At 41.7% G+C, this 11,332-nt stretch overlaps 2 long non-coding RNA genes across 2 annotated transcripts; one reads left to right on the forward strand and one right to left on the reverse strand.

Moving 5' to 3' along the window:
* Positions 1-995: 995 nt before the first annotated feature.
* Positions 996-3,832, reverse strand: LOC143526540 (uncharacterized). Its single transcript, XR_013133889.1, has 3 exons — positions 3,752-3,832; positions 1,567-2,272; positions 996-1,394 (listed from the first exon to the last, which is right to left on the reverse strand). It is a non-coding gene; the product is annotated as an uncharacterized LOC143526540 (long non-coding RNA).
* Positions 3,833-7,789: 3,957 nt separating this feature from the next.
* LOC143526544 (uncharacterized) lies at positions 7,790-9,967 on the forward strand. Its single transcript, XR_013133890.1, has 3 exons — positions 7,790-7,917; positions 8,302-8,393; positions 8,994-9,967. It is a non-coding gene; the product is annotated as an uncharacterized LOC143526544 (long non-coding RNA).
* The last annotated feature ends 1,365 nt before the right edge of the window (positions 9,968-11,332 follow it).

The raw sequence follows: 11,332 nt of genomic DNA on the forward strand, positions 1-11,332 counted from the left end.
CACGTCAATGCGAGCTGTGGCAAGAAGGTTTCCTGTGTCTGTCATCACAGCATGGAGCAGATACCAGGAGATAGGCCAGTACACCAGGAGACACGGAGGGGGCCGTAGGAGGGCAACAACCCAGCAGCAGGACCGCTAACTCCTCCTTTGTGCAAGGAGGAACAGGAAGAGCAATGCAAGAGCCCTGCAAAACGACCTACAGCAGGCCATTAATATCCATGTTTCTGCTCAAACAGAAACAGTCAGAAACAGACTCCATGAGGGTGGTATGAGGGCATGACGTCCACAAGTGGGGCTTGTGCTTACAGCCAGAAAACACCATGATTGGCAGATTCACCAGTGGCGCCCTGTGCTCTTCACGGATGAGAGCAGCTTCACACAGAGCATGTGACAGACGTGACAGAAGCTGAAGTGTGTCAGCAGTTCCTGCATGATAAAGGCATTGATGCTATGGGCTGGCCTGCCCGTTCCCCAGACCTGAATCCAATTGAGCACATCTGGGACATCATGTCTCATTCCATTCACCAACGGCATGTTGCACCACAGACTGTCCATTAGTTGACTGACGCTTTAGTCCAGGTCTGGGAGGAGATTCCCCAGGAGCCTCATCAGGACCCCAGGCATTGTATGAAGGTCATACAGGCACGTGAAGGCCTCACAATATTTAAAATAAACTAAAACAGAATGAACATAAAAAGGTTTGGCCTACAAACCACTTCTAAACCAAATAACCAGTTGGTCAAGTCTTTAAATCACAGATAGCAAATGTGTCTAAAGTTGACATAGGCTAAGTGTTTCAGATTGTAGATAATGGTGAAGAATATAAGGGAGCTTGAAACCCTGAGGCATTTGATTCCTTAGATGAAGGTGAATACATAATTAAGATGAACAGGAATAATTGAAAGTCTATTTTACTGGTTGTGGAGATCCAGTATTACATGGCATTTACATGTAAATGAACATCTGACTGTAGGAGTCACTTAATCACAATAATCCCTCCAGGGACCTTGGCCATTTTTTTTTTCAGAAGAGCAGTGAACTCTATTGCCCCCCTGTGTCAGTATGTTACACTCTCTCCTGCTCATTCACATGTCAGTGTGATGGTCTCTACTCAGTATTTATGTAGTGGATATTACTGAATCAGTTGACAGGAGCCACCAACAGTCTCAACTGGAACTTGATTACTGAAACTAAATGTAATGTGTGTTGTACAGAACTGTGTGTGTGTGAGACAAGGAAATTGTTAGGATACATGCACACATTTAAAATGCTTTTATTTAAAGATAATTACGAAGAACTGATATGCCAGTATGTGTAATGCTGGATGTCAGACGATATCAGGTTGATGAGCAGGTGCAGCACCTTCATTTCACCTGTGCAGGCTGTAGAGCACCCTGGTGTGGAAAAGAACACAGTGAATTAAGAAAACACCCTAACAATCAGGATTGGGTTGCAGCAGGACACAACATGTATACCTATAACTGTACAAAGTGTTTAGTAAAAAAAAAATAAAAATCACAAAGCAGTCAGTGAGTGTATTTGATATAGTAATGTTGTGACTCTTACCTTGACCCTCTGAACTTCCCTTCCTTGGGGTCTGGGACACCAGGACCTGCGCACCTTGAAGTCCAGAGACCACTATAGGAACAGGGCTTGGCACATCCAGATGGATGAGCTTTGTGCTCCATGTTCCTTTGTCTCCAGGCTGCTTGGAGACAGTCTGTCCAGCCTGGCACTTGACCTGCCTCTGGAGTTTACCGCCAGGGTCGGTGGTCCAGGGGCACAGGGTCCTTGTTGAGCTGCAGCACCCGGGAGGGACGAGGTGGAGCTGAGCTCACAGCTCTACGCTCTGCCTTATGCAGAGCTGCCCTCCTGATGAGCAGTGGAGGGAGGCAGGTTGGTTGTCTGGGCTTGTCCTCCACCATTACTGGGACGTCCCTCATGTTCTGGGTCCCACCAGACTTGGAGGATTTTACAATCTTTGAGGGCAGCTTGTTGTGAACGACAAATTGCCCAGAAATGTCTGGAGTCTTATTGTTCCTGCTGACCAGGGGAGGGAACATAGTATGCTGCTTGTCTTGGACGAAAGGAAGATGCCTTGTTCTGCCACCCTGATTTCCAGGAGTGTTCACCAGTGGTGGCAATCTTAAGGCCTTGCCAAACATGATTAAGTTCTGGGAGACCGGGCGTTCCTTCCTCTTCCTCTGTGGCACTGCAGCAATTACAGGGAAGTGGTGGCTGCTTTTTTCTTTACTCATATTCATCATTATGACTGAAAAATAACACAAAATACCTTACATTTTAGTTTACTAATACACACTAAATTATATCTCTAAATTTGACCTAATGAATGTAACATTCCCTTAATCTGAACACATAAATTCAGAGTTTTAAACAGTACAAGAAGTACAGATCAATAACTAGATTAGCATTTCCTAATCATACATAGGGCTTGAAAAGGTGTGCCCTAATGTAATGTAATGTGTGTGCATAATGTGTGTCTGTAATTGAAGAACACCTCTTTGGGTATGTGTCTGTGCGTGTGCATGAAGGTGTGCAGTGTGTATGAAAGTGATTACAGTCTAACAACTCTTGATTTTAGTTGTGAATCGTTTTGATACATGCTGCATCATTTAGCTCATCATCATCATCATCATCATCATCAAATGCTCCTTAAATGTAGCTCGCTAGCTAGGTATTTAGACAGAAACCAAAGCTTAAAAACCCTGATTTAAAAATCCCATTTAACACAAATTAATTTCTAAATAGCTAGCTTGGGGAATTATTAACGCTCTTTAAATGTAGCTAGCCAACTACACATAAAGACCTTAAATCCCGTTCAACGTAATGAGAAACTGTATAACACAACTGTTGGTTATGGCTAAAAACGTGCAGAGTCCCTGCAAAAAATTAATTCGACCAGAAACACTTCCGTTGTGTTGTGGCAGGTTTTGCAGCGTTACTGAATTTGCAGCGCGTTTCCGAAATGTAGCGCACGTGTTGTCATTTTAAAGCATTTGCAGCGCGTTTTCCGCTTGCATCGCGATGGGCTTTCAGAGCCACCGTACTATCGACTCAAAAACCACATAGCACAAATCACAGCATCGAGACCTTCGAAACGCAGGTTGAACGGAGTCTGTACGTTAAGCGCTTTGTGCTGTATTAAACGCACAAATGTGTGGAAGAAGTGTGATAACAATATAGGGCTTTTCCAGCCATATAATAATATATATTGATCAGTATTCCACTAAATGCATAGTACATATCTTATTTAAGAAAATAATATTAGACCTCCCCCAGTGTCACTTAAAGGGCTAAGAAGCCTTGAGTGGCCAAGTGCCTGTCCGTTAGGGAATTCAGTAGTAGTCGCTACACACGCCCCCCCAGAATTCACAAAAACGTCCAACCGGCGAGGGGGACGAATCCACCGCTCAGATCGGCTCACACCGCCTGCAGGCGGGCCAGTTGAACTGGCCGGTTGCCCAGCAGGGTGGGTAGGACCAACGACCGGGGGCCGCCCACAGCTCGGCAGTCGTGCCGCCACCACACATAGGTACATATTTTAAACAATTTATTAATACATTAACGGATATCCAGTTTCACTTCTAAGGCGGTTACATACTGTACAGGAGCATACATACTCTACTCTGTGTATACTCTCCAAGCTTCTTATAATGGAAATATTTTACACAATCTTATCATATAGCCTAGCAGTGTCCCACTGGTTTACCTTAAGAATTTTTAGACCTACCTTTGATATTGGAGAATGAAGACCTTGATAATAATGTAGAAATGACAATAGTAATCTGTCACTCGCTGTGTCCAGTTCGCGTCCTGACCGTAATGGTTGTATCAATGGCGACAGCTGGGCCTTTTATAGAGCCGTTTCGATGACGTCATACACGTATAATGACGTAACTCTCTCTCGATCTTTCTCGATCTTTCTCTTTCTCGATCTTTCTCTCTCTCACACACTCGCACACACAGTATTTGTATTCCTTTTTTATTTTTGCAATTATTGAGCTCCAAAGACAAAATTATTTTATTTATTGAACATTCGAAACAGCTGCTTAAACCTTCTACACTTCACAAAACATCTGCTTTGTGCACTGCAAGACATTTTAACAAAACATGGCAAACTGACAGAACACCGTTCACTTTTGGATTTTTTAACATGAGCCACTGTGTGTTTTTAATCGGTTATAGGGCTAGCTTTATTACTGGTAAAACTATTGAAATTGTATTGATTTAATACATTGTGGCACTAAATGTGGAATAGAATGAACATATAACAAATGATTGGCTGTAAACACGTTTCATTTTTAATTTGATATGAGAAAATCTTCCACATCTGCGATGTGTGCATTTCAAGGCTTTTTACGCGTTTCCTGGGGGTGAAGAAGCCTGAAATAATATACAAAGAAACACAATCATTAACACTGAATTTTGTGACCCCTTACGATAAAACATGTATAGATCTATTTTCTATCTGTAGTTTAATTAAAATTATATGCGCTGACTTCAGATGCAGATATACAGTTCTATCCAATTATTAGCTCCAGATGCTGATCGGTTTATGATTAACAAGAGTGCTTAACTGTTTAAATATTCACCTCATACATTATTCGTATATCGTAAAACTTACTAAGATAAGACAAACTCACTAAGATATGATGTTTACTAGCTAACCATATTTAACCAAATGCAAGCGATCACCTTGAATTTATAAGAAAATTAAGTGAAATCATTGACAAAGATTTGAAGTTGATGCATATAAATTTTGTGATAAATGAACTGCAAGAAGACTAAACCTGTACGATGCAACCAAAAAGCGTTTTCGGAAAGTGACATCGCGTAGCTACACTATTTAGGAAACGCTGCACATTCAGAAACGAAATCCAGTCACAACTCAACGGAAGCGTTTCTGGACGAATTATTAAGCAGCGATCGCTTGGTCGATAAAGTTAAACTCTATTGCTCATTGGCAAACTACAAAACGCCGTTTAACGCGTTTGGATGGACACAAAAGCGCCGTAAAACGGCGTTTTCAGAGCGGTTTTCAGCGCGGTCATCAGTTGTATGAAGGTCCGAGTGACCAACCCTATTAGTACTACGTTAGTCCGCATTGTTTCATTGCTCAGTCAACTTAGAAGAAACACATTTTGCAGTAAATGTGTACATTATATATAGTTACATATAGATCTCCTGCATTAGGAGCGGTAGGATTTTATCTCTATATCTTCTGTTAGCAGGTTGGCTGGGCAGAAAACATTAATCTGAGCAGGTGGGACAACGCACAGGTGAAGACAGCGGAGCTTGCATCAATTCTTTTGGCATTTACTTCATCAGAGCATTGAAGTGTTAAGATAGTTTACTTTTAAGTTCTGTGTTTTGTATATTATATGATCAGCTAAGCTAGAAAATGTATTAAATGATAACACCGTAGAGGAGATTTGAGAGTGTTTACTACGCCTGGACAGCCTGGAACTCTGGATCCTAGCTAACAAAATAATTAAGTATAGATTAAGTATACTTAACCTACTGTAGCAAGCTACTTCCACATTTTACAATCCCAGCGCTGTTGTGTTATTGTACATATTATACGTTTTAGCTGATTAGACTTTGTGGAAGGTGGTTTTACTGGGGTGACACGTCAACCAGACTGGGATTCAAGGCCCGTGGAAACGGGCTAGCACGCTAGCTAGCTTAGCTATCTGCAAAGTCAATCTTGTAACCGCTGTTATTTATTTGTGTTCTTCACGACACACTAGTTAACCGTTTTATGTTATTAATTTTAAACACGGCAGATATGTTATATCATAACGGAGCATGGGGCGGAGTATGGAGCGCTGAATGGACCGTCTGTCTGAATGTCTAATTGTTACTTATGTATGAAAGTGTCTGGCACTGTCGGTATGCCCACAAACCGTTGTGTCTTTCTGTGAATAGTACCATCTGAAGGCAAAAGTGTTTTTGTGTGTCAAAGCTGGTGCATGTGCGCTAATGTTCAGTTCTCATCATGTGTTGTATCTGGAGCATAATACCCCGCCCAGCCCCAGTTCATGTACTACCCCGCCCAGCCCCTGGTCATGATCCTTGTCCCCCTGCAACAGCAGGCTCTGCCCCCACAGCAACCAGCCACCCCCACCAAATGGGGACGCAAACAGGTAATTTATTATAAACAGGTAATTCAATTGCCACCGTCTTCAGTCTCTATGGCGACAGACAAGGTGCCAATGTGAGTCTTGTCATAAACTTCTCTGGTGATGCTCAGCAAGTGTTGGACGTTATGATTCTGCAGAACCTGTGGACTTCAATAAGATGGTGCTGACATGTAGTCTTGTGAATCATAATGTTATATGGTGGAGTTTTCTGTAGCTCCAATGATGGTCTTTGTCAATTTGTTATACCATGACTATTGCACTGAAGACTTAATGTCTACAGGGCTGACACTGCAGTGAAGTGACTTCAGTAATTAGGATGCCTCTAAACCTCTGATATTACAATCAGGTGTTATACTGCTGCTGTATTAACAGTGCTTCTTTTATTGAGGTGGTCTTGTATGTTGAGTTTGATTTGTAGGTGGGTGAGGGTTATTATTGGGGGATCATTATTGACAATATCCAGTAACTGACACTTCAAAGAGTAATGCAACACCTGGTTGGGTTTGTTGCATGAACTTTGACTCTCACTTGAACCTGTTTCCCCTCGCTGCACTGTTACACATGCGTACATATACATATATAATCTTAAAAAATATTACTGATCATTAATGAAGGGCTCTCTCTGACTCTCTCTCTCTCTCTCTCTCTCTCTCTCTCTCTCTCTCTCTCTCTCTCTCTCTCTCTCTCTCTCTCTCTCTCTCTCCCTCCCCACCTTTAGATAAGGATTCAAGACCCTAATCAGGGTGGGAGAGACATCACAGAGGAGATGATTTCTGGAGGACACAGCCTCTGCACCCCCACAAGTAACACTAAAGCATACTGGCTTCCTGGCTGAAGCAGACACCTCATTCTGAACTGGGCTGTACCACAAATATTTTCTCCTTCCAGGTGTGTTGTGGACTTGTTTTGACAATTTAGCTAAAATTCTTATAAAACAACATTATGGTAACAGTTTTATACAGTTATAGAAAAGATATCCTACTTTACACAGACAACTATGAATTCATCACATTGTAATGCATTAGGTACATCTCCACTCCGCCTGATCTTTTTTTAGTCCTTAAACTATTAAACTGTCAACAACAGCATGTTAGAAGTCCAGCGAACAAGTTATTCAACTACGTTGGGGAAGGAACAGTGGTATTGCTGATATATGCTCAAAGCACGTTTTAAAGCAGCAACATGAATATTCATGAGCCATCCCATTAGTCAAAGTCAAAGTCAAATTTATTAATATAGCGCTTTTCACAACACATGTTGTCACAAAGCAGCTTTACAATCGTATGGGTCCAGATCCCTAATGAGCAAGCCAAAGGCGACAGTGGCAAGGAAAAACTCCCTATGATGGTGGGGTTGGAGTATATTTCTTATTGGTACATGGAAGTCAGTTTGAGTTAGGGATCTATTAAAACTATTACCACACTGAAAAGACTATGCAAACAAAAAAAATCTGACTTTCAGTGAGAGATAATTCAGTACTTAAGGCTGTAGTGTCAGTGTAGTCCCAGAAGGGTAGAACCAAGACCATATTAGATGGTGCCCAGAGTTTCACTTGATTGTGCTGTGTAACTGTCGAGGGTTTTAGGGAGGTTCACCTTTGCCTATGGACACCTGTGTAGGCATTGGCTTTTATCCATGGTTGACTGACCCCCTCCAGACTTCTGATCAACACCCCCACAGCCAGAAGCCACAAGCTCCAAAATCCGACCACAGGACCCCACTCCAGCCATGCCCACAGAGCAGTACAAAGAGGGTAGGAGGAAAAAAGAGAGTTTGCTACACTTGGTCATAGGAGGAAAAATATGTTTTACAAAGCAAGAATGTTTGAGACTTCCCTCTTGCCACATGACACGTGATTAGCTAATGCTAGTTAATGCTAGCTAATGGTAGCTGAAGATATCGGTGATCTTATGTCCTTGTATCAGTGCCACAAAAATGTACTTCATCCCAACATGCTAAAGTTTCAAATACCTGTAATTAAATAAATTAAATGTTAATCACGTTATTGAGTTAAAAAATGTTGGCTTTTGTCTTACAAATTTTACAAAGCTAATAGGTTGGTGTTAAGCTTGGTTGGTTGTTGGTATGTTTGTGTACTGTGTTACTGATCTGGTCCTCCCTGATCCCCTGAACCCAGAAGAGAAGAAGAAATATGTCCGAGAGTTTCTGCTGGGGCTCCAGTTCATCAGTGCCAGCATGAATAAACCATGCACTGTGGTCCTGGATAAGGTACACACAAACACACACACTATGTCCAAAAGTATATGGACACCTGTAATGATTGAGTTCAGGTGTTTCAGACTCACTGTCATAGATCCAGTAAAATATCAGCCCTGCTGGATCTATCCTGGTCTATTTTTAGTGGTGTCATTGTGAATTGGAAGTATCTGAGAACAACAACAAACTACAGACAACAATGTATATGTATAACATTAGTGTATAATATGAATGAAGGTAAAGCAGGAACATGTGTGGATGCTGTACCACACCTCAGCAGGGTTTCCCCTCATTCCCTTTCTTGTGTTCTCATTGGTTGTAGCTCAGCACTACACTCACTGTCTGAGAAGAAGATCAGGGCCAACATTGTGTTGTGGTGAAAACCCCACTATTAGTTCTGCAGGGCACTAGGGTTTTGTATGGCCCAGGCCCATCCATTTCTACTTAAAACCATGACTGAGTAGCACCTTTAGGTCTAAATGTGATGATGAGCCCAATCAGAACTTAACTGTAATACCTGAGACGCACAGTACACACAGCCCTCGTTATTACACAATAAGTCACTGCTCAGTGTCTGACCTGACTTCCTGTTTGTTGTCTCCGCCCAAGAAGAGGAGGGTCAGAGGCTGAAGGACGAGGTCAAGGACAAGGCTCGCCACCGTTCCCTTGGCAACATCATATTCATTTGGTGAGCTGTTCAAGCTGAAGATGCTGTCAGAGTCCACCATGCATGGTTGTGTGGTGAAGCTACTGAAGAAGCAAGTTGAGGAGAGTCTGGAGTGTCTGTGCTGCCTGGTCTCCACCATCAGCAAACACCTGGACTTGGAGAAGGCCGAGGTAGCCCCCCACACCCCTGCCGCATAAGGCCCCATACTGCCCTGAAAGTCACATTGTGGTCATGTTCTGCGATAAGTACTGATGTTTTGAGATTTCATATGCATAGAGATAAAATGCTTGGGTTGTGAAATAAATATGTTGCAATTGTTTTAAAGTCCAGTAAATGAACAGGGGTGGGTTTCCTGAAACGTTCGTAACTCTAAGTACTTTGTAACCTCGTACTTACGAATATTCTTAAATTTACGAGTGTTTCCCGAAACTCTTCGTAACTTACGTCATTCTTAGTCGTTCGTAACTTAAGAATCTCCGGACCCATTCGTAACTCACTTCTGAACTCGAAGCTCACGTGCAGTTCTACCTCAAAAAGGATAGAGGCGCTAACTTCACTCGCGCTGGTTTTAATCACGGCATTACAACATTTGCGTTTATGTGTATAATTAGCCTAGTAGCCTATTTTCTTTTGAAGTAATTACATCGCATATACCACATTGTGTCAACAAAAATCAAATGTACTACTTTGAATTATTTAGCATTAGTTGATATGTTCCCAATATTTAATTAAATCTCTCCATTCATCATCATGCAGTTACTAGCGTTTCAAACTTTCACAATTCATGTATTCTTTGCTAAGAAGTGGATACAAGTTGGCATATTAAGCTTGTTTTAACTTGACCAATAAAATGGATCGATTAATCGGCAGCACATATAAGTATCTTGGATTAAGGCTAGCAATTGTGCTTGTGTGATGAACATGGCAGCTCTTCAGAGTATTGGCTTTGAATAGAAGATATAATTTAAGAAGACGACGTAATCCACGAAGCCACGTATTCAGTTCGCCTGAATGCAGAATTTTGCCCTTAGCCCCACGATGCAGTTACTGACAGCCCTCCGATTTTATGCAGTGGCGGACTTAGCAATTTGGGGGCTCAAGGCAAATTTAGCTAGGGGGCCCATCAACATTAATATGCGAGAAATAATTTAGCTAATCAGGGGGCCCCTACAGTGGGCTGCAGTTGGAGGGGCCCAAGGCAGTTGCCTAGCCATGCCTCTATGCAAAGACCGCCTCTGATTTTATGCCAGGTGGGCTTCTGCAGACTGTTGGTGATGCCCACGGACTAAGCTAAGCTGACATATCTAAATATAGATTTATATATATAGAAGCTATATACTCCTGTATCAAATCCCCTGGTATCCCTTCAGTAGCTGTGGGGCCCAGTATCTCCAGTGTCTTATCCTCCTCAACAGTAAGGGAACTTGTGGACATTTGACCTCCACCAGTCTTAACCCTTTTCCTTTCTTAGTTCTGTCCCCTTATTTTTGACTTGACTACAGTTTTTTGTTTTGTTTTTTTTCTGAATGTGAGGAACTTCCTCGAGCTATTGAAAACAGCAGGCTATAGTTCTCTCGACAGAAAGTTTCATTTTCTCTGCTTGTTTGCCATAGTTTTAAATAATGTATGAAAAAGAACCGGTTATATTCAAAAAACCATAAAAGCACAAAAGTTAATTTTAACAGTACAAACGAGCAGGCTTTCTGTCTCTGCGCATTCCTCTGATGCCGGTTACAACACACACACACAAGGACATGATTACATACTGAATCACTACATCTGCTAATCAGAAGGACATGTAGCCTACTAAATCATAATGTTCTTTTGTAATCTTAAATGACATGAGCAAAACGGCATAATTTCCCTCACACTTATGTATTTGTAACTTATATGTTTGTAACGTAATACAGGCGAACCATTGAGTCAGATCGCTATTTGTTGTGGAACGAAACACAGTTCATTTCAAGCATTTTCAAATGCTTCAGCTAAAATCCAGCACTTTTAAATCTGGAAAATGCAACATTAAAATTCAAGTAATTTCAAGCAGCCGTACGAACCCTAAAATTGGGTCTGTCCACTACAAACTCTTTTATCCTTTATATTCTTGTAAACAGCTTGAGTAGTAGCCTATTTATTCACTCAACATGTGGATGGATAGCTAGGTTAGCTAGTTCACGTTATGCTGTTGTACATCAGTAAACCTGTAAATGTACCATGTAGCGAAATATTGCATAATTATCCCTTCAAATAAACTTCATATGATTTTACCAGTAAGGCATGTTGT

The sequence above is a fragment of the Brachyhypopomus gauderio genome, chromosome 1 (genome assembly GCF_052324685.1).
Source record: "Brachyhypopomus gauderio isolate BG-103 chromosome 1, BGAUD_0.2, whole genome shotgun sequence".
In the NCBI taxonomy this organism is placed as follows: Eukaryota; Metazoa; Chordata; class Actinopteri; order Gymnotiformes; family Hypopomidae; genus Brachyhypopomus; species Brachyhypopomus gauderio.